This window comes from Podarcis cretensis (genome assembly GCF_951804945.1).
Source record: "Podarcis cretensis genome assembly, chromosome: 1".
NCBI classification, from domain to species: domain Eukaryota; kingdom Metazoa; phylum Chordata; class Lepidosauria; order Squamata; family Lacertidae; genus Podarcis; species Podarcis cretensis.
The window spans coordinates 82,221,838-82,246,566 of NC_137170.1; the positions used below are offsets into that span (position 1 = coordinate 82,221,838).

The window sequence follows — 24,729 nt, forward strand, 5'->3', positions numbered from 1 at the left end:
GGGGAGCAAGCTACACATTATTTCAGAATTAGAGCTCTAGACAAGCCTCTCCATGCCCTACTTACTTGCTTAAAGCCAGAAGTTCCTGTTTTTTTACTTCATGTTGTTTTTCTTCATGGGAAAAAAATAAGCTGCATTTCCAGGAATGTTTGTAATTCCCATGTAGAATTTAAAAGGTAAACACTTATCTGTGATCCTCTTAAAGCCAATAAAACTACTCTGAATAAATTGTAAACAGAAACTTGTGTCCCAAATTATAATGATTTACAAAGGGGTAGCTATCTTGCAGCAAGATCGAGCCTCTCTTGTACCATTTTTAAGATTAGCCCATTCATTATGGCACAAGCTTTTGTGGGTTTCATAATGCATCTGATGAAGTGGGTTGGGTTCTTGGAACAAATGCTTCTAGTTTAAAAATGGTGCTGATAATATCAAGGTCATATGCTTGATTCCCGTAAGTGTACATGTTCCTGCACTGCAGAGGGTTGGATTAGATGAGCTATGCGTTCCCTTCCAGCTCTATGATTCTACTGCACGTACACAGCATGCGCACAGAGAACAGGCATGCCAGCAAGGATAGACTGGAACTTTTCTTCACCACATTTAATAATAATAATAATAATAATAATAATAATAAAAATTTGTATTTATATCCCGCCCTCCCCAGCCGAAGCCGGGCTCAGGGCGGCTAACAACAATAAAATAATACAACATTCTAAAATCATTTCATTATACAATTAATTCAAATCAAATTGATGGCAACCATTGGGCTAGAGTTCTGTGAAGACTGCCAAAGGAGGGAGTCAGGCTGTGCCCTGGCCTGGTGGAACAGCTCTGTCTTGCAGGCCCTGCGGAAAGATGCCAAGTCCCGCAGGGCCCTAGTCTCTTGTGACAGAGCGTTCCACCAGATCAGAGCCACAGCCGAAAAAGCCCTGGCTCTAGTTGAGGCCAGCCTAACCTCTCTGTGGCCTGGTACCTCCAAGATGTTTTTGTTTGAAGATCGTAAGTTCCTCTGTGGGACATACCAGGAGAGGCGGTCCCGTAGGTACGAGGGTCCTAGGCCATATAGGGCTTTAAAGGTTAAAACCAGCACCTTAAACCTGATCCTGTACTCCACCAGGAGCCAGTGCAGCTGGTATAGCACCGGGTGAATGTGATCTCGCAGCGAAGACCCCGTAAGGAGTCTCGCTGCGGCATTCTGCACCCGCTGGAGTTTCTGGGTCAGTCTCAAGGGCAGCCCCACGTAGAGCGAGTTACAATAATCCAGTCTGGAGGTGACCGTCGCGTGGATCACAGTGGCTAGGTCAGGGCGAGAGAGATAAGGAGCCAACTGCTTAGCTTGGCGGAGATGGAAAAATGCCGCCTTTGTTATAGCTGCAATCTGCACCTCCATGGAAAGGGAGGTGTCGAAGATTGCACCCAAACTCTTAACGGACGGTGCTGGCACTAATTGCACGCCTGCAAGAGATGGGAGTTGCCCCCCTCAATCCCATATCGTCCCGTCCCAGCCACAGAACTTCTGTCTTTGAAGGATTAAACTTCAACCGGCTCCCACATAACCATCCAGACACAGCTTCCAAACATCTGATCAGTGTGTCTGGGGCCAAGTCAGGATGGCCATCCATCAGCAGATAGAAGAAGAAGAAGAGAAGAGTTTGGATTTGATATCCCACCTTTCACTCCCCTTCAGGAGTCTCAAAGCGGCTAACATTCTCCTTTCCCTTCCTCCCCCACAACAAACACTCTGTGAGGTAAGTGGGGCTGAGAGACTTCAAAGAAATGTGACTGGCCCAAGGTCACCCAGCAGCTGCATGTGGAGGAGTGGAGACGCGAACCCAGTTCCCCAGATTATGAGACTACCACTCTTAACCACTACACCACACTGGCTCTCTTATAGAGTTGGGTGTCATCAGCATACTGATGGCAGCCCAACCCAAAACTCCGGATAAGCTGGGCAAGGGGGCGCATAAAGATGTTGAAACGCATCGGGAAGAGTATCGTACCCTGAGGCAGTTCCCCCCCAAGCGCCACCCTCTGTCCCCGACCAGAGAGAAACGAGCGCAGCCATTGAAGGACAGTGCCCTGGATCCCCACATCGGCAAGGCGGTGGTCCAGGAGTTCGTGATCGACCATGTCGAAGGCTGCTGACAGGTCTAGAAGAATCAGCAGCCCTGACCCACCTCAATCCAGCTGCCTGCGGAGATCATCTGTTAGGGGGACCAGAGCCGCCTCGGTCCCATGACCAGCGCGGAAGCCGGATTGGAATGGATCCAGAGCCGATGTTTCATCCAGAAACCCACCAAGCTGTTCAGCAACCACTCTCTCAATAGACCTTACCCAGGAACGGAAGATTCGAAACCGGGTGGTAATTGGATAGACCTAAAGGATCAAATGATGTTTTCTTTAAGAGCGGGCGCACCACTGCCTCCTTCAATTCCCCTGGGAATGTCCCGGTGCCAAGGGACAAATTGATGATATCCCCTAGGGGGGCCCGCACCTCGTCTGGACAGCCTCTAATCAGCCAGGACGGGCACGGGTCAAGAGGACAGGTGGTGGGCTTTCCAGCTCGGAGTAGTCTGTCCACATCGGCTGGGGATATCCGGTCAAAGTGGTCAAATACTGGACCCAAGGACAGTCGATTTTCTATGTTTCAGCAATATTTTGTCCGGCCCACCTGGGGTCTGAATTAGTACAGATCATATACAGTACTGGCTTCCTTAAAAGGTAAAGGACCCGCGTCCTGAATTCTGCAAGCGGGGAAAGGGAATGGGGGATAGGTTGGGGACAGAGGTGTACAGTGGTACCTCGGGTTACATACGCTTCACGTTACATACGCTTCATGTTACACACTCTGCTAAGCCAGAAATAGTGCTTCAGGTTAAGAACTTTGCTTCAGGATGAGAACAGAAATCGTGCTCTGGCGGCGCGGCAGCAGCGGGAGCCCCCATTAGCTAAAGTGGTGCTTCAGGCTAAGAACAGTTTCAGGTTAAGTACGGACCTCCGGAACGAATTAAGTACTTAACCTGAAGTACCACTGTACCTAGTACCTAGATGTGCATGCACAGCCCTCTCTTCTCATTCATCTACAGCCAGTGGGGAGCCAAGCGAATGCTCTAGCCACGCATGTCACTTGATCTGACTTCAGGGAGATGTGATTGGCTGGGAGGAGAGGGAGGGCAAAAGCTGCAGCAGCCATCTTTAGTTTGAGAGGAAGAGGGGAGTCATCTGATTTGCAGAGAGAGAGGAAAGAGTGCATTTAATGTGCAATTAAATAGGAGAGTCCCAGATAATTTCCTGGCTTCATCAGACCCCAAAGCCCCACGTTTCTTCCTGCATGTTGTTAATTGGTTGCACTGCAATCCTGTGGTTTTCTGCTGAGAAGTATGCCCCATTTGGTTTAATGGTTGCTTTCTCCTAAGTATGGGAGGCTAGGATTTATCTGCGTGCATGTCTCCTCAGAAGTAACCCCTGGTAACTCTAGGATTGCAACCTGTGAGCAATCCCCATTGAGCTCAGTCCCCATTGCATTGCAGGGGGTTGAACAAGATGGTGCTTGCCAACTCTGCAGTTCTATGATGGAATGGTGTAATTACGAAGTTCAACAGTTTGTTTCATTTCATTTGTCTGCTGCAGTTTGTTTTTGCATGCGTTGCTTTAGATTGTTTAGATCATTCCTTTGGGATTAGCTGCAGTTTTATCATGTCTGAACTTCCCTAGGGGTCCTGAGGGTGGAAGTGTGAGATAGAGAATGGGAGGAGAAAGAGACTGTGTCATATTAGATAGATCTTAGCTGGGTGTAAATTGCTCATCTGTACCATGGGTGAATTGTGAGCCTACTCCCTGCCCTCTCCAGGTATTTCCCTATCTCCAGTAATGCAATTGTGAGTTTGCTTTTGGAGCATATTTCCCCATGTCCTGTGGAAGAAGATGGGTTCTCCTTTGGAATTACAGTGGTACCTCGGGTTACATATGCTTCAAGTTACAGACTCCGCTAACCCAGAAATAGTACCTCAGGTTAAGAACTTTGCTTCAGGGTGAGAACAGAAATCGTGCTCTGGCGGCGCGGCAGCAGCAGGAGGCCCCATTAGCTAAAGTGGTGCCTCAGGTTTCAGTACAGTTTCAGGTTAAGAACAGACCTCCGGAACGAATTAAGTACTTAACCCGAGGTACCACTGTATCTCCATATGCTGGCCAGATGTAGAAGAGGGCAGTGCTCCTGCACCTTTAATACTTGTGAGGAAGAGGGAATTTCAGCATGAAAAAATACACCTGATGAATTCTAACTTCTATACAACTATTAAAAGTTGAAGAGCACTGTCTTCTTTTGCATCTGCTGCTCTTCCATCATATACGGAGCTGCAACATTTTCATGTCATTTAGCAGCTTTATGACAGGCAGAAAATCAATAGGTGAGGTTCTGACCAGCATCTGCAGATACTGTGATGAGAAGAACTTCACCTGTTGTTATTCTGCTTGTCATAAGCTACCAAAGGATCACGCATGTGAGCCTCGAAGTGATTGTACAGTGGTACCTCAGGTTACATACGCTTCAGGTTACAGACTCCACTAACCCAGAAATATTACCTCGGGTTACGAACTTTGCTTCAGGATAAGAACAGCAATCGTACTTCGGCGGCGCAGCAGCAGTGGGAGGCCCCATTAGCTAAAGTGGTACCTCAGGTTAAGAACAGTTTCAGGTTAAGAACAGACCTCCGGAACAAATTAAGTACTTAACCCGAGGTACTACTGTAATGGAGTTTTTTGTGAGCCTGTTGCTGAAAGCTAAGTTGGAGGTTGGCCAGATTTTCTGCATCTCACTTTCCTCAGGGAGCGGGTTAAATTTAGGACTACTGTGCATGGATAGACTGCAGAAAAAAATAAGAACTATAATTAACTTTTTAATTAATAAAATAAAAGAGGTAGTGGGAGATAATGCCTACCTTGCAGGAGTTTGGGAGGGCAGGCTTGTCTGTATCATGAAAAACTAATAAAAATCTTAATGTGATACTGTAGTGGTCAGGTGGGATTGCTATGAGGAATTATAGCAAATATAGAGTAAGCCATCTGTGTCAGCAATGAAAGCATTGCGTTGACTGGGTTTAAAGTATTTTGATATGATTCTTGATCAACCCACACCTCTGCATCCCTGTTCCATTTCTCTTTCCTCACAAGTCAGGTACACACTTAGGCTCCTGGGTCATCAAGGCTCCTGGGTCATCAAGGACAGCGGGCAGTTTCGTTGATGTAGCTTTTCTGATATGTTAATCTTAGGATGTTAATCTTAGGGCCAGGAAACAGGTCTCACATAAAGGTGATAATGATCGCTGTCCTCCTGGCCACCCTTCTTATCATGTGTATTGATTGTTTATGACCTCCTCGGTTGCTGAATACACTCCTTTGAAGTTTTCATTCATTTACCCCAAAAGTATGCATTCTTAACTAGTGTTTGTAGTTTAACTTTGTCCCCACGTGAGGTTTATTGAAATGCTCAGAAGAAATCTGATTGGTTCTTACGAACACTCTGTAAAAGTTCTTTTGTGAATAAAACGACCTGGGCTGAGGGGTGGAGGCACGCAGAGATTATTATATGCACCCTTCCCAGAATCTTGCTGGTTCAAGCCTCTGTGTGTATTCTTATTAATCAGAGTTCAATCCTTCCTTTACTTTGAGAACGCCTCATGATACTGATGTAGAACAGAATGTCCCTATTTTCATCTGAGGAATGTTGGAAGGTATGTTTGTGGTGGCTGCTTCACATTTCCTTTCAGACAGACACATACACACACACAGAGAGAGAGAGAGAGAGAGAGAGAGAGAGAGAGACTCTCCAGTTCCTTTCAAAAGCTGCAATGCCAAGCAAAAAGAGGGAGGTACACAAACAAGTTCAGCGGTTCAATGACAGAGCACAGCAGCTAGAGTGTCCTTAATGAAAATTCTGTGCTCGCCATGCTCCTTCATTCAGAAAGGTGCTCTGGCCACCATACTCTGTGGGTGTGAATGGGTGATGGGTGGTGTGTATGTGAAAGAGTGACTAGATGAGAATGTGCATGTGTGTGTGTGTGTGTGTGTGTGCACGTGCGCGCATGCATGTGTATAAGAGATACAACACTCAATGCATTTTTTAAAAATGGCTCTCCAGTGCCAAGGAACCCATGTCACATTTTGGAAACCTGTGTTTTTTAAAAGGAACATTTGCAGTGAAGTTTAAGTTTGGATGGACTGACAGGGAACTTCAAGTCAATGCATCCCTTTTGTGACGCATTCCTCATGGTTGGTGCTCATAATGTCAGGGTGGTTATGTGCAATCATGCTTTCAATTCCATTTGCACCTGTAAAAGACTCAGGGGCTGTTACAGGGCTTCATTTGCAACAGGTGTATGTCCTGTAGTTTCTTACGATACGATAATCTTTATTGTCATTGTCCCATACAGAACAACGAAATTGGAAAATCTACATAAGACATTCAAAACCCAACAAGCCTGCTATCCCAGCTATCCCAACCTGGTTACCCCCTAAAAACTCTGATACCCCATTTTTAAATACAATATACTCCCATACAGACTCCTTACAATGTGTTTAAAACCAAAATCGCATTTGGGTAGAAACTGTTTCTCAGGCGGCTTACCCTAGTCTTTATAACCCTGTACCTTCTTCCAGAAGGCAGAAGCTGAAAGAAATCATTTCCAGGGTGCGCACAATCCTGCACTATCTCTGCAGCTTTCTTATGGCACCTGGAAGCATAGATTTGACCCTAGGTGGGAAGAGTGCACCCAATTATTCTCTGGACATCATTGTTTTTCCCCTGACCGTGCAGCTCCCAAACCACACACACAGACCATAAGTTAATACACTCTCCACAATACAATGGTAAAATGCCATCAACAGGTCCTTTGAGAAATTATTTTTCCGGAGGATTCTCAGATAATATAACCTCTGCTGTGCTCTCTTCATCAGGTTGTTGCTGTTTCCCCCCTAGGTTAGGTGATCTCTCAACTCCATTCCCAGAAATCGAAACACCAAGATCTGTTCCACACACTTCCCCTCAATAATAAGGGGCTGGATATTCAATTTACATTTCCTAAAGTCTACAATAATCTCTTTTGTTTTCTTTAAGTTAAGGAGTAAGTTGTCTTTCCTGCATCACTCCCGCAACCGCTCAACTTCCTTCCTATAGGCCGCCTCCCCCTCTCCAACCATGATTAAACCAACACCGTTGTATCATCTGCAAACTTAATGATCTTATTACTGGGGTATTTGGGGGCACAGTCAGCTGTGTAGAGCATATATAAAAGCGGGCTCAACACGCACCCCCGCAGCGTCCCCATTCTTAAAACCTTGCAACTTTTCATATTGTGAAGGTTCCAGTGGAGGAGGAGGGGGTTCCTAATTCAATTTCACCATTGCACTCGCAATTTCTTTCTTGTCTGTTTAAAGACCAGTTCCATATATGAACACCAGAGAGTGTTAAGGGTGTTATGGGAGGAGTAATACCTCTAGAGGGGGACACATTATGCTCCTTGTGGGGGTAGTTTGTCCACCCTTGGTCCCCACCCTGCACTCTGCTCTCACCTGTGGCTCCTAGAAGCAGTTCAGCATCCTGAACTGTCCGGCACATATCCACATGCTTTTCCAAACTGCAAAAAGTCTTAATCTTTTTTTTATTTTAATCATTTGTTGTGCTTGGATGACAGAGCCCTTTAATCCATTTTCAGTTGGCAAACCTACAATTCTAGTATGTGCTTGAATCACTCCTGAGAAATACTGACAGTCTGGAGGCTGTAAAAAGTCAGACTTGTTACATAAGAAATGGCAGCTCAGCACACATTCATTATAGCCTTTGTGATAGTCGCGATTTTATGACCACATTTATTTATTTTGAATAAATATTTATTTTGAATAAATCTTTTATATATAAAAGCTTGTATCATCTATCTATCATCTATCTATCTATCTATCATCTATATCTATATCTATCTATCATCTATCTATCTATCTATCTATCTATCTATCTATCTATCATCTATCTATCATCTATCTATCTATCATCTATCTACTATCTACATATAGATAATCTATCTATCTATCTATCAGTCTGTCTTCTGTCTATCTATCATCTATCATCTCATCTATCTATCATCTATCTATCTATCTATCTATCTATCTATCTATCATCTATCATCTCATCGAAATTCACTAGCATTTCCATGATGTCCTTAATAAGCACATTTTTCTATGCCATCTTGCCCAATTACTCATTTTTGTAAAGCAATTTCCCCTAAAATAAATAAATTGGTTTTTATGCATGCCTTCCCTTGATATATGCATTTCTGTAAGCACTGTTTGTTGGAGTACTGCATCATCCAATTCAGATAAGCACAGATTTCAAAGGATGGCTGTGATTTGGTTCTCGTATTGTTTTGGAAATTCAAGAGATGCAGCTTTAAATGTGAACTGTTGATAAAAACCATCGCCTTACTTGACCTGAAGTGGACCATATCAGAGGCTATTTAGAACCAATGGCCCTGTGAGAAGGCAAAACAGCAGTGAGGCAGGTGGAAATGGGAGGTATTTGAATTTAATACATAATAATAAATGATAAATAAATACAGTGGTGCCTCGCAAGACGAAATTAATTCGTTCCGCAAGTTTTTTCTTCTTGCGAGTTTTTCGTCTTGCGAAGCACGGTTTCCCATAGGAATGCATTGAAAATCAATTAATGCATTCCTATGGAGACCGCTTGCCAGGCTGGCGGTGCGGAGAAGGGCTTTTCTCCCCACCTCAAGCCTTCAGGACAGGTACGGGAACAGAGGGGAAGGCGCGCAGCGCTTCTCCTCTGTTCCCGGGGCTTGCGGTGGGAGGAGGGTTTTTCCTCCCCATGCCAACATTCAGAACAGCATTCTGAAAGTTGGCGGTGGGAAGGAAAACCCTCCTCCCACTGCAAGTCTTCAGGACAGTCTTCCGAAGTTTGGCTGCGGGAGGAGGTCTCTCCGCCCCACCGCCAGCCTTCGGAGGAGGTCCGAGGACAGTGGGGAAGACGCGCTGCGCTTCCCCACTGTCCCAGAGATTTCCCTATGGGAAGGAAGCCCATAGGGAAATTCGTTTTGCGAAGCGCCTCCAAAACGGAAAACCCTTTCGTCTAGCGGGTTTTCCATCTTGCGAGGCGTTCATCTTGCGGGGCACCACTGTACTGTAAATCATGCTGCAGTTGGTATAGCTGCCTACCTGCAGGACAACATATTTTCCTCCAATAAAATTTGTAAAATGACTGCTGCCCACATTAAATGGGGGGGGCGCCCTTTGCATGGTCAAGCGCAGCCCCCTGGACCCTATGCGGCACCATTAGCACATGCTTGGCTTAGCCTCCTCCCAGATGGGATACCTGGAGGTCTCCGCCTACTTCAGCCAGTTGCCCAATCCCGCCTGGGGAGGCGTTGCCAAGGTGATCAGGCCAGGTAGGGGGAGGGACTACCTGCCCACACAATAGGGGGAGGATCTTACCTGGGAATCGTCAGTTGGCTCCAGAGCTTCTCCCACCCTACCCACCCTTAGTTAGGCTTCTTTTGCAGGTTTACCATTTCTCCACAGGTACGCGGGCTTTGCTACCTGTTGAAGGGCCGGAAAGGAATTCTCCTGCATTGGCAGATTTGCCTTTCCCGTAGCAAAATGTCACAACTTTGGCGGTATCAGGCCTTGGGCGGAATCCTTTTGTCTGTCTTCCCTAAATGGGGGTGGGACATGCAGCGGTGACCCACGCCCCCCCCTTCACAGCGGTGATACCAGGGTTTCGCGTTAAAGGGGTTGTTTGAGGGGAGGTGTTGGCTGTACGCCTAGAGGTCGTCATTGCTCTCCCCTGCGGCAGCGGCGTAACGGGGGCGGGCTCTCTCTGATTGAACATATGTTCTCCAGAGCCAGCCCATCCCCCACTCACACTGGATAACCCTGGTGTTCCCCAGATCCCCGGCGGGGGACTGGGAGGGATAAACCCCCAGTGCCTGAGCCAATGTATACCCACATCTGAAACATAATAAAGTTGTGGCCAATTTTAATCCCATAGCACATTGTCTTGAGTCATTATTCCACACGGAGGACGCCCAGGGTTTGAGGGACCCCACCTGTCCACGCAAAGAGATTATCATATGTATCTGTTGTGCTTTTTGCCATTTGCAAATAATCCAAAATTACATTAAAACATTAAAGCAAAAATAAATCCACACACCACAGTAAAGCTCACAGGTTGTTTGGAAACAACTTTAATTTACGTAATGCCCTCTGAACTATTTCATCACCCTTCAGTACACAGACTGGTAGCTCTCCTTTGGAATACAGTCATACCTTGGGATGAATATGCTTCAGGTTAAGCGTTTTCAGGTTGCGCTCCGCCGTGACCCGGAAGTAATGGAACATGTTACTTCCGGGTTTCATTGCTTGCGCATGTGCAGACGGTCAAAATGACGTCACGTGCATGCGTGGAAGCAGCGAAACGCAACCCGCACACGCGCAGACGTGCAGTCGCGTGTTATGTTCGCTTCAGGATGTGAACGGGGCTCTGGAACAGATCCCGTTTGCATCCAGAGGTGCCACTGTATCTTCATTCCCAGGATACTTTTGTGGTAATCCCACGAAAGGGACAGGAGTGGAGGGGGAAAGTTGTAGAAATAATCTTTAAACTAAAGATAAAAGCCAGATACTTTAATAGGGAGAATAACCTCAGTAGTTGTTATGAAAAGTTTTACACGCTGAATATCTCCCAAAGCACGTTTGAAAATATGACATGACTGGATTTTAACATTGCTATGTGCTTCCTAACTGCTAAGAAACTCCAGGAGTAGGTTAGGTTTCAGTTTCCTTTAAAACGGGGGGGTCAGCAAACTTTTTCAGCAGGGGCTGGTCCACTGTCCCTCAGACCTTGTGGGGGGCTGGACTATATTGGGAGGGGGGACTTCAACTCATGTAAAAACATGCTGATTCCCAGACTGTCCGCAGCCTGGATTTAGAAGGCGACTGGGCCAGATCTGGCCCCCAGGCCTTAGTTTGCCTACCCATTCTTTAAAGATTCGAGAGTTAAACGTGCATACGTGAACAGGAAGTTAGGGCTGCAATCCTTAGCATTTGTAAGTCCCACTAAACTCAGCAGGGCTTACTTCTGAGTAGATATGCATAGGGTCGCTCTGTGAAGTGCTGAACTTTGGGTTAACTGTGTCTTATATTCCCCCCCTCCCCCAGTGCTATGTAGATAGAGCAATAAGAAGCCATGATCTTGCAGGATCATCAAGGGTGTTTTATTTGTTTGTTTAACTTTTACTAAAAGCCAAGCAGAGAGTTATGTACACTTTCTAGAACATCTCTGCATACCCCTCTGTATATATACAGTGGTACCTCGGGTTACAAATGCTTTGGGCTACAAACTCTTTGGGTTACAAACGCCACTAACCCATAAGCAGTACCTTGGGTAGAGAACTTTGCCCCAGGATGAGAACTGAAATCGTGCGCTGGTGGCAGCGGGAGACCCCATTAGCGAAAGCACATGTCAGGTTAAGCACGGTTTCAGGTTAAGAACGGACCTCCGGAACGAATTAAATTCATAACCCGAGATACCACTCTACATTTCTTTCTGTAGAAGTTCATAGCTGTCAACCTTCCCTTTTTTTGCAGGAAATTCCCTTATTCCAGCGCCGTCTCCCGCTGCTTCCCACTGCTACGGGATTGTTAGATATCACACAGACTGTCCGCGGGACAGGTGAGGCTGCTGATCCCTTATTTTCAAATCTGAAAGTTGACAGCTATGTAAAAGTTACAAGGAGCTAAAAAAGTTTGCCATAAAAAGGCATTGTGTTGTCACTTCTTAGGAATCTGTCCCCTATTGTCTGAAAGTGTCTAATTACATAGACTGTACAGGATGCCTTGTGCGAGCTCATTTTTCACAAGGAACACTCAGACTAATTGGAGGTATGATGAACAAGTTACAAAGAGGCTCTGGTTGCCAGTGACGTGCAATTATCCTGGAAGCCGCCTGAGCTTCATCACTATGCATTTTGGATAAAAGGGACCTGACTGCACTGAGGACAGACTGAGGTGATGCACACTTAAGGAAATCTGAGTTTCCAGTGTTTGTTGGCAGCAGCAAACATTTAACAAAAACTAATCTGCAACAGGTTCTGATCAGGCCAAAGAGTGACCCTCAATAGCTTCCAAATACAGAAGACCCACCTCAACCACTTTCCTTCCAAACCACGAGCCATATAAATTCATACCAATTCAGGAATGCAAAGTGTGAGGGTGAGGAAGTGGGGAATCTGTCATTGACAAAGATCCAGAGTTCCAGAATGTGTTGTCAGCAATATGCTGATGACACACAGCTCTATTTCTCCTTTACATCTACAGGTGTGGTGCTGGATGTGCTGGATGAGAGCCAATAAGCGGGTGCTCAATCCAGATAAGATTGAGACACATGCTGGATCCATGCACATTAAAAAAAACAAAGTTTCAGGAAAATGTGCTGTAAAGCTCATAATGGGAATTCACGTTGCTGAAGGATCGTACTCTACAACACCATGTGGTGTCACAGTATTATAACACATTTAAAATGCTTTTTTAAAAAAACAAAACAAAAACCCAATGTAACTGTGTCCACTGTTAGTGGGTGGCTCCCCAGACTAGATGAATGGGAGACTGCCTGCTCTTGAGGGGGTTACATTCCCAAGTTTGGGGGTGCTCCTGGATCCATTACTGTTGCTTGAGGTCCTGGTGGCCTTGGTGGCACTGAGTAACTTCTGTCAGCTTCGTCTGGTGGCTCAGCTACACCCCTTTCTCGGCAGGGATAATCTAACTTCTGTGGCTGGCACTATGGTAACCTCTAGGCTGGATTACTGCAATGAGTTATATGTTAGGCTGCCTACCATTCAGAAACTTCAGCTGGTGCAAAATTCAGCTACCAGGTTGCTCACTAGAACAAGACGATTTGACCTTATAACTCCAATCCTGGCCAGACTACACTGGCTGCCAAATAGTTTCCGGGCCCAATTCAAAGTACTGGTTTTGACCTATAAAGCCTTGAACAGCTCAGGATCTCAATACCTTAAAGACCGCATTTCCCCATAGAAACCAGCCCGGACCTTGAGCTTGTCATCCAAGGCCCTTCTCTATGTCCCCCCTCCCTGGGAGGTTCAGAGGATGACAACACAAGAACAGACCTTTTCTGTGGTGGCTCCCCAGGGATGTAATATCATTACATATTTAGGCCCCACATGAGAACATTCCTTTTTACCTAGGCCTTTGGCAGTTAAATAATCTATGGACTTTTATTATGATTTTTTTATTATTATGCTGTGTATTATTATTTTTTTAAATTATGCTGTGTTAATTATATTATGAAGGTTGTACATCACTCAAGAGACTTCTGGTTTCCTGCCGATAGAACAGGGAGTGCAGGCCTGAGCTCCGGACAGACCCAAGCCCACAGAGGTTAGAGGGGAGTGTGCCAAGGCAAGCCTCAACCCCCCCCTAGCTCCACAAGGTTGTGTGGAGTGTCAAGAGGTCTGGCAGAGCGCCAACTTTCCTGCCATCCCCGAAAAAACCACTGCCAACAGGCAAGCAGGGGGGGGGGAGCGGTTTAGAGTGCTCTCAGCTGCAACGCAACTCTGTGGGATGAAGCTTCGAGCTGCCTACTGTCAGCAAGAGATTCTCAACTAAAAATATTCAAGCTGAAATAAAAGGGTAAGAAGAATTTTGCATCTTCGACCATTTTGATTGAAGACTCAGATTGGATTTAATTAGACTGAATTCGGCGATACATGGAGGGTTAAAACAGGAGGTCCACCCTTCGATTTCTGGATAAATTACGTTACATGGAGAAAAGTTGCAAGTAGGAGAACTTCTTTTATTAAAAACTTATGGACAAGTGCCTGCTGATGAGCCACCAAAACCCATTCTTTACTGATTGTCAATACAGTGGTACCTCGGGTTACATACGCTTCAGGTTACATACGCTTCAGGTTACAGACTCCGCTAACCCAGAAATATTACCTCGGGTTAAGAACTTTGCTTCAGGATGAGAACAGGAAATTAAGAGAGACTTGGATAGCTGGACAAAATTGAAGCTTTCCTTGTTAGGCCGAATTGCTGCTGTTAAGATGAATGTATTGCCAAGAATGTTGTTTTTGTTTCAAACATTGCAGATTGTGGACAAGACGGAGTGTTTCCGGAAGTGGCAGAGAGATATTTCTAAATTTGTCTGGCAGGGCAAAAAGCCCAGAATTAAGTTTAAGATACTAACTGACGCAAAAGAAAGAGGGGGCTTTGCCCTGCCAGACTTAAAGCTGTACTATGAAGCCGCAGCTTTCTGCTGGCTAAAAGACTGGCTACTTCTCGAAGACACTGATGTACTGGATCTGGAAGGTTTTAACAATGCTTTTGGTTGGCATGCATACTTATGGTATGACAAGGTTAAGATAAATAGGGTCTTCAAGAACCATATTGTCAGGAAAGCAGTATTTAATGTCTGGACAAAATACAAAGACTTATTGGAAAACAAAACTCCGAGGTGGCTTTCACCTCTGGAAGCTAAGGCCCGAAAAAAACCCAATATGGAGGCCAAATGGCCAAAATATTGGGAAATATTAGAAAAAGATGGAGACAATTGGAAATTGCAGAGTTTGGAGAAAATGAAGGATAAAGTGCGAGACTGGTTACATTACGCTCAGATTAAAGAAGTCTTTAAAAATGATAAAAAGGTAGGGTTCCAGGTGGAGAAATCGAAGTTGGAAACAGAATTGCTAGAGCCTAAGACTAAGGTACTCTCAAGAATGTATAACTTGCTGTTAAAATGGAATACACAAGATGAAATGGTTAAATCGGTCATGATAAAGTGGGCTCAGGACATTGGGTATAATATTATGTTTGAGGACTGGGAAAGGTTGTGGACCACCGGGTTGAACTTCACTGCATGTAATGCTCTGAAGGAAAATGTAATGAAAATGATATATAGATGGTACATGACCCCAGTTAAACTTGCCAAAATATACCATTTGTCTGATAATAAATGTTGGAAATGTAAAGAACATGAAGGAACATTCTTTCACCTCTGGTGGACCTGCCCTAAAGTGAAGGCCTTCTGGGAAATGATATATAATGAGCTGAAGAAGGTATTTAGGTATACCTTTACTAAGAAACCAGAGGCCTTCCTTCTGGGTATTGTCGGCCAGAAGGTGTTAAAGAAGGACCGAACATTTTTTATGTATGCAACAACGGCAGCAAGGATACTCATCGCTAAGAATTGGAAAACTCAAGATCTACCCACACTGGAAGAGTGGCAGATGCAGCTGATAGACTATATGCAACTGGCCGAGATGACTGGCAGGATCCGAGACCTGGGAGAAGAGAGGGTTGAGGAGGACTGGGGGAAATTTAAGACTTATTTACAGAAATACTGCAATTTGGTTGAATGCTAAGAAGGATGCTAGATCATAAATAATTGCCTACCATTGAATTAGATTTGATTTTGATGATAAGTGAGTAATAAGGAAAATATAAATTTATTTTGGAGAATTGTTAGATTTTACCTAAATGAGCGGTGATAAATATTGTAAACGAGTGGGTAATTTGCTTGGAAAAAATCTTTTGCAACGATGTAAGTGGGAGCGGGAGATGAGAGGGAGTCCAAAGAAGAGACGAAATTATGTTATGATATAAGTAATTTTTATTTATGCATTTGTATTCAAAAATCTTAATAAATATGAAATTAAAAAAAAAAGAGAACAGGAATTGTGCAGCGGCGGCGCGGCAGCAGCAGGAGGCCCCATTAGCTAAAGTGGTACATCAGGTTAAGAGAAGACCTCCAGAATGAATTAAGTTCTTAACCCGAGGTATGTCCGTTCCATTAGGAACTTGTATGTCCACAAGACTAACGTTGCTGGAGCTCCCTCTAGTGGAAAAAAGAAAAATGGACATTGACAGACACCGCTTTTTCTAATAATAAAGCTAATCCATCAAACTGGAAGAAAAGAACAGATGCTGTGCTGTCTATTTTTCAGATCCTAGCTGGGAAGGGATTGAAGATTACAAGTGAGATCTGCAGCAAAATATTAGTGTGAGGTGAAGGGATGGGTGGATCTGCCAGTTTCCATTTAGCCGTTCATTCCTTCCTTTGTTCGTTCAGCAGTTTTGGCAAATTGCTTTTCAAGAAAATAATACTTTATAAAGCGGCCAACAAGGTAGGCACCCAACATTAAGAAAATATTATTTTAAAAAAGGCAAACCTCAGTTTCACAATTTCACAATACTACTACAAAGCTGGCACAGAAGAACCAGCAACACCTCAGGGTAATTGCAGATCACTCCATCTCTGTGGGAAGCTATTTTCCACTATGTCTGAGGGTTTACCTCTGCATCACGGGTGGCACGTACAGACTTTGGGGTGGGGCAAGTCACCACACTGGCTGGATTAACACAGAGCACCCACCTGAATGTCACAACACAGCACAACACAAGATTGCTCCACAGGAGGGGGAAGCTGGTTCCTTGTTCCCCTGTGGAGCAATCTTATGCTGGGCCCCCACTTTCTTGGAAAGCTCTTCCAGATTCACCATCCCACATTCAGCCTTGCGCCATGCTTCAGGGCTCATTGTCTTCCTCATTGCCTTCTTAACTTCTTTAACCCTAGATTTCCTCTCTACTCATTGCTTTAAGACTACTTTGTATTATCTCATGTCCACCTTAGATCTTAGATGACATAACTCTTTTCTTCTTTTAAACTGCTTGATAACTAGAGAGCTTTGCATCTAGGTTGTGTGCATGCATTTTGTAGAATTTTGAACTGCATCCCCTCCTTGGGCTGGCCCCTTCACTGCTTATAACTCCTGCCCTTATAAAAAGCAACCTACAACTGAGGATAACTTTTCCTGCATCTATTGCCCATGAAACTGATCACATAATTAATTTGTTCATCCCTAAGGTGCCATTAGACACTTGGCTGATTTTGCTGAAACTGATTACTGATCACATAATTGGCTATGCCTCTGGAAACAAGAATCTAAGCCAGACAGGTCTCCAATTAAGTCATGTTTATTCAAGAGTCATAAGGGTAAGTGGAAGTCGACATTTAGTGTTCATAATAATAATAATAATAATAATAATAATAATAGAGACTTCCGGGTTAGCGCCTTTGGTAATGGCGGAATTCCTCTGATCGGGAGGAATTTGCTCTGGGGAAATCGGGTCTGGCTGCCGTGGCGAAGGCAGAGACCCTTCAAAAATCACAGGCGGGTGAAGCCTGTGAACGTGGGATTCAGCGGGCACCTTTTGTGCCTCCCCTACTCGCGGGGAAACCCGGTTTCGGGGATCCGGAGCGAAGTGGGGTGAGCGGCGCGGTGCTTTGAATCGACTGCTTCTTCCACGGAGCGAAGCCGCATAGCCGTTGCCGGAGAGCGCTGACATTTTCCTGTTGACAATTTGATCCTAAAGCAACTACCCGTGAGTAGAGTGAATTGGAAGTTATTTTTGAAAAAGACTTAATTTGGCACCGAAATGGGGAGGCTCAAAACAGGAAGTCAGCCTTCCTTTTTTGTATAAAGATCGAAGCAAAGAGGCTGCAAGCTAAAGTCTTGGAAAGCCTATTGTTAAGAACAGGTTAAGAACAGTTTCAGGTTAAGAACAGATCTCCAGAACAAATTAAGTTCTTAACCCGAGGAACCACTGTATCAGGAGAGTTTAAAAGTGGCTACGATGCTGTGCTGAGAGACAGAACAAGGAAGGCAGTGCTCTGGTCAGACCTCACCTGGAGTACTGTGTCCAGTTCTGGGCACCACAGTTCAAGAAGGACACTGACAAACTGGAACGTGTCCAGAGGAGGGCAACCAAAATGGTCAAAGGCCTGGAAACGATGCCTTATGAGGAACGGCTAAGGGAGCTGGGTATGTTTAGCCTGGAGAAGAGGAGGTTAAGGGGTGATATGATAGCCATGTTCAAATATATAAAAGGATGTCACATAGAGGAGGGAGAAAGGTTGTTTTCTGCTGCTCCAGAGAAGCGGACACGGAGCAATGGTTCCAAACTACAAGAAAGAAGATTCCACCTAAACATTAGGAAGAACTTCCTGACAGTAAGAGCTGTTTGACAGTGGAATTTGCTGCCAAGGAGTGTGGTGGAGTCTCCTTCTTTGGAGGTCTTTAAGCAGAGGCTTGACAACCATATGTCAGGAGTGCTCTGATGGTGTTTCCTGCTTGGCAGGGGGCTGGACTCGATGGCCCTTGTGGTCTCTTCCAACTCTATGATTCTATGATTCTATGATTTTTGGCAGGAGTTCCCAATGCAATTACTGGAAAAGGTTGCATTGTTTGAGACAATTGATTCAACATGAATGGTGCTTCATAATTTAATAGGACTATTAACTTGATGAAACATAACTCCATCACGCATGCCCTCAAATCAGTTTTAAATAGATAGTTTGAAGAACAAAAACCACATGCAACTGCTCATGAATATTCTGTTTCATTGAAATAGGAAATTGTTTCATGATTACAAAGTATCAAAGCACTGTTATGCATTTAAATAACAGCCACAGGTCCTGATTTATTACTGGATGTGATGAATATTGAATCCACTTTTACACGTGGTTATGGCAGTCATATTAACATCATGTGACTTCATTTACTGATAACCATGGAACTCTTACATACAACAGAGTGATGCACTATCAAGAGCAGAAGTTTTTGGTGGCTTTGGGCAAGGCCCAAACACATGGCCTTAGTTTGTGCCCTCAGTGTCCAGGTTGATGCCCTGGAGAAGCAGCATGCAGCCGCTGGGGGACCAAGAGGCTGGATTCATCACCAGGACATCTCACATGCCAGCATAGAAGGTCTCCAAAACTAACATTGTCCCCGGTCGTCTCCACAGGCCTTTCTTCATGCTTAAGAAGCAATGCACCTCTTATCAAGAAAATGGCAACGGCTATGGTTTTTAATAATCCCTGGCATCCCCAAGTAGATAGGGCTTTTGTTAAAAAAAGCAGATTTTCCAGATTTTCCAACTGTGCAAATTCTCCACTTAAAATAAAAAAGGCAAATGAACACAAAGCGTCCTCTGCTCCTGGCTTACACTGCATATCAGGGACAGCTTCTCTGTAAGAGTCAGTAGGTCTTCTCTACTATACAGCAACAAGTCATTTATGAACCTGCCTTAGTTCAGTAATGTTACCTGCCTGAAGGAGAGGAGGTTGTGCCCCAAAAGAAGAATGTGTTTTAATTTGGTTTGGGCAGTATGTTTCAGGTATGGAAACTGAGCGCATTCTACATGGTATCCTTGACATGACCTGTCATTTAAGTGCTAGCCCTGTGTCAACACAAGCCAAAATGTTCTTGGGCAAACTGATTTGCAAGGCACTGTGGTGCCCCTGAGGTCACTGTAACTTGGTGGATGAGAACCAGGAGAATGCATCTGTCTAGAACATGTTGTTCTGAAAGGATTATCCATGCAAAGTCTTCCCAAGGATTGGCTGCAGAAGGAAAGCTTCAGGATGGATACACCCAGAGAGGCTTGAGGCTGATCAGCGGCTGTGTCAGTGGTGTATCTGTTGCCATGCAGGCTGACCAAAACGCTAAAAGCAAAGTACGCTCTGCATTGATTTGCCTTTCCCAGTCTCTTTGGAGTTTCTCAAAGTTTCTAGAGCTAAATGTCCCAAGTTCAAGAGAAAAACAATCATTCACAGTTTCATTAAAGGTAAAGGTAAAGGTACCCCTGCCCATACGGGCCAGTCTTGACAGACTCTGGGGTTGTGCGCCCATCTCACTTAAGAGGCCAGGGGCCAGCGCTGTCCGGAGACACTTCCGGGTCACGTGGCCAGCGTGACATCACTGCTCTGGCGAGCCAGAGCCGCACACGGAAACGCCGTTTACCTTCCCGCTGGTAAGCGGTCCCTATTTATCTACTTGCACCCGGAGGTGCTTTCGAACTGCTAGGTTGGCAGGCGCTGGGACCGAGCAGCGGGAGCGCACCCCGCCACAGGGATTCGAACCGCCGACCTTTCGATCGGCAAGCCCTAGGCGCTGAGGCTTTAACCCACAGCGCCACCTGCGTCCCACACACAGTTTCATTAGGATCTAGCTAATCCCCACTCAAAGTTATGCTTTCCAAGGCTGCTTTTTCCCATCGTCAGATGGTGGCAGGAGAAGATTTGTTCCTGAGGACCTTCCTCTTCTTATGCATGGAGATAGGCGTCTTGCCAGTGCTCCCCTGATTTCTTCAGAGAGCTGCAGAAGGAAAGGGGGAAATGGCCTCATAAATCATAGACAGTAACATTTCATAAGAGTTATCTCTTCCATACCCTACCAGTGCTGCTGTCTGTCATGTCCTCTAAATCTGGGTCACAGCATTGCCCTAACTGAGGGGGATTCAGACTTGGACAAATCACAGGTTGCCCGACTTGGGAAGGGAAAACTTCGGAAACCCCTTCTGTACCCTTCTGGCCTAAGGATGTGGCTCTCCCATCTAAACTACAGGGGTGATATGATAGCCATGTTCAAATATATAAAAGGATGTCACATAGAGGAGGGAGAAAGGTTGTTTTCTGCTGCTCCAGAGAAGCGGACACAGAGCAGTGGTTCCAAACTACAAGAAAGAAGATTCCACCTAAACATTAGGAAGAACTTCCTGACAGTAAGAGCTGTTCGACAGTGGAATTTGCTGCAAGGAGTGTGGTGGAGTCTCCTTCTTTGGAGGTCTTTAAGGCTTGACAACCATATGTCAGGAGTGCTCTGATGGTGTTTCCTGCTTGGCAGGGGGATGGACTCGATGGCCCTTGTGGTCTCTTCCAACTCTATGATTCTATGATTCTATGAGATTCCTGTGAGCGTCAGGGAGCCCTAACACCACTGTCTCAAACCTTTCGTTTGTGGTTGTGGAAAGGAAAGTTCTTAACAACTGAACTCTATTCATAATTGCATATTATCACTAATGGATTATAAAACTGGGAATTTAATTTTGTACTGTGTTGAGGAACTCAGCAGAAGAGACTTGGATTAAGATATATGAAGAACTTTGCTGAGGATTATAAGATTTCCTGTTGGGAGGAATAAAAGAAGGAAGAAGCTTGAAGTCTGCTCAATAAACACAACTGAGACTTTAAGGAACAGTTTGCAAGTGACTTTGTACCCCATTCTGAGACATTTCGGAAAAGCGGAAAAGTGGTTTGAATATGTTCCCCCTGGAAAAGTACTGGAACCCCCTGGTGTTTACTGGGAAACTGTATTGAATGGCCTTGGACTTAATCAGGACTGATGAAGAAAACCAGCTGTGCTGAAAACAATGGAAGGACAGGGGGCAGGGCAGCCAGAGATGAGCTCAGATGCTGAAATTATGGAATTTTGGAACCAATGGAAAAGAGAATTTATGGAATGTATGGCTAAGATATCAGAGACCATCAGTACCAGATTGGATCAATATAACAACACGGCGGAAGAACTGGAAACAAGAATAGACACAGGGGAGACTCTCGGGCAAAGACAGGAGGGACAATTTGTAGGGGGGGGGAGGGAGGCTAACTGTTATGAAGAAAATCCAAAAGCAAAAAGCAGGGGAATCTGAAGGGCAGCATACACAGAAAATATTTGAGGAAGTATTGGTAAAATCACCAATGTTAAGACAAGAGGAGCTGAAACTGGAAATGGCCTTAATTGGTAGCAGCTTCTTGAGGAGCTTTAAATTCTAGGAAATAGTTAGAAATTTGGGTGAAATCACAACTGTGGAGACAGAGAGAAATTTGGAAGGAAGGAGGGCTGAAATGGGGATTTGTCCTAATGAGAAGCCTCTTTTGGAGGAGATTTAAATATGCCAAAGTAAGAAGGAAAAAAAAGAACGGCTAACAGTCTGGAAAATGGATTTTATTTAGGGGCCAGTGGTTGGAAATAAATTGGGACATCAACAGACATGGATTAAATGCTTGCAAAAAGCAACAGTTAGGATAATTTTAAAAGGGGAAATAGCATGAAAGCATAGATGTGTAATGTATAAAGTGGTCTGAATGTTTAAAATATCTGTGCCGTATACCACAAGTTTAATTGTTTAGTAGTTGGAAATTTGGGAAAAGGGATCTGGAATGTAAGATGATTTGGTTTATTTAAAGAACCAGAAGAGGGGATGGAGGGAAGTCTGGGGATTGGGGGGGGGGCGGGCAAAAATGTGTTCTTTTTAATTATTTTTTAATGTTAATGAGAAATGTGTGGGGTAATCTGGTACTGATACAATGTGGCATATATTGGGGTTTTTTTATTGAAAATAATAAAAATTATTATTATTATTTTTAAAAAGGTTGTACATCAATCTGGGATTTTAGGATAAAGTGTAGCATATAAATCAAATCAACAACAACATGGTTCTTCATGTCTGTCATATACCAAGACCCGCATCAGTTCAGGCAGGGATTTTGAATATTAAACTTGTAACCCTTTCTCAATAGAAGGTGGATTAAACAGTTCCCAGTCATTAAACAGATTAAGAATTTGCCAAGAGCAAACTCATCAGTGCACTGAGTTACAATAAACTGTCTCGGAAACATTTGATCCTGGCTTGTAGCAGCAAGCCCCGAGTCATTGTATAATTGGTGCTTCTCCTCAAGAGTTCCTGCCTGCTATTAAATATAATGATAGAGGGAAAAGAGCTTTTTGGGTGCTCAGACTGCACCTCTCTAATACACTGCTCACACATCCTTTGCTTGGGTTACCTTACTTGTTCTTCCTTAAATAGAGCTCATTAAAATGTCTGAGATTATCTTTGACAAGACCCAAGGTGCACAAAGGGCAATATTGTTCCTTTCACCCACTTCATCAAATCACAGCAAGGTTGAAGGAAAAGCCCTAGGGTTTTTCCAAACATATAAGGGACTCCGGAGCAAGATTCACTGAAGGCAACCTTGATTTTAAACATAGGCTCTGTACACATCATACATTTAAAGAACATGACTTCCCCCAAAGAATCCTAGGAATTGTAGTTTCCTCCTCTCAGAGCTACAATTCCCAGCTGACTTGGCAAATGACAGTTCCCAGGATTGGGGGGGGGGGCATCTTGTGCTTTAGATGTGCTTTAACTATGTGCTGTGTACACAACCCTAGAATAAAGCCAGCAATAAAACTGACCTTGCTTTGGGGCACACAACTTAGGAAATTCAGCATCATTCCTTCACTATTCCATCAGAAAGCAGAGATGGCTGAAGATGTTTTGCTGCCTAAAGCAAAGGACAAGATCCTGAGCCCACACACACCCAATTTTGGAAGCCTACTGGACTGGCAGCTGAATCTTACTGTATTTCAATACTGGCAATAGTACTGAGGGAAACGGGCTAGATATGGGGGGGGGGGGTCAAAAGGAGGCCATGGCCAGAGGACCCAGGAGGAACAGCTGGGGTGGAGAGGCTACCACTATTGGTCTCTAGCCTTGGCCATCTGAGGCAGTCATGACACCATGGGCATTGTTACAGTTTACCCACAGGGACCAAGCACTGAATCTTTTGCACTAGGCCCCAGATCTCCTGCCTTTTCCCCTCCTCTTTTTTAAAACTTTGGAAAATGTTGTATCTTTACTCACATGGTGACTGAGCACCACAGTGCTGGTGAGATCCTGCTTACCCACATATCCACAATCTTTCCCCCCCAGAGCCATGTGTACATGGGGAGGGGGGATTATTGGGTGTTTCTTGTTTTTCTTTTTGTTATTTATTTATTTATTTAGTGCTTTTATGCTGTGAACTACCCTGACACCTGTGGGTAGAGAAGAGCAGTATACAAACAACAACAACAACAACAACAACTATGCAAGTTGTATGTGAATTAGTGCCAGAGGCCTCTGCTTAGATCAGGGGTGTCCAAACGTTTTTCAAAGAGGGCCAGATTTGATGAAGTGAACATGTGTGAGGGCCAACCATTTTGCCTGACCTCCTTTGAACCATTAAAATTAAATGCAAATTAAATTAAATGCAAATTAACTATTTTATGCAAAGTTTATTGCAAACGGCATAATTTTCATTTCGTCGCATGGATGACAAATCTAAACAGGTGATAAATCACTCTGCCTTTCATATCTGAAGGCCAGATGAAAAAAACCCCAAGAAACTGAAGTACATGTCAGGAACACTGTAAAGTACATTACAAATTATTGCTAATAAAGGTTGTTTGTCAACTTATATGAATAGGAACATAACACCAAGTTGGCACAAACCTCTTGATGAGGGTAGTAAACAAACCAGCAAAAAAATGTTAAAGGGAGTGTTTGTGTGTGTGTGTGTGTGTGTGTGTGTGTGTTTGTCTCCCCCTTTTTCTTCCCTCTCTCCTTAAAAGACTCTCCTCTCCATTGCTGGGGAAAAGACAGTATATATGTGTCTGTATGTGCATGCCACACACACACACACACACACACATACAGAGTTCAAAACCTGATGGGGGAGGAGAGTAGATGTGGGGTGATGAGATTAAAGAGAAGGGTGAGGGGGTGGAAGAGAGACGAGAAAACATTGTGCTCCACAAGATTACAGAGACCAAAAAAATCCGTATAGGGACAGGGAGCGCAGGGTGGAGACAGCTGGGAGAGGGTGACAGATACAGAGAGAAGCAGGGAGGGAGAAAAAGGCCCGCCCGCCTCTAACCTTCCTTGGCGTTGGCTCCAGGGGACAGCAAGCAGAGCAGCAGGCAGGCTCTCGGGGGCCACAACAGATTGATTTTTCAAAATTGCCTGTGGGGCCGTTTTAAACTG

The 24,729-nt window shown here is 44.6% G+C and overlaps 1 long non-coding RNA gene across 2 annotated transcripts in view; it reads right to left on the reverse strand.

Annotated features, from left to right (window-relative positions):
* The window catches only part of LOC307204984, a 60,965-nt gene that overhangs the window by 1,029 nt on the left and 35,207 nt on the right, over positions 1–24,729 (reverse strand). The gene's annotated exons all lie outside the window — the stretch shown is intronic.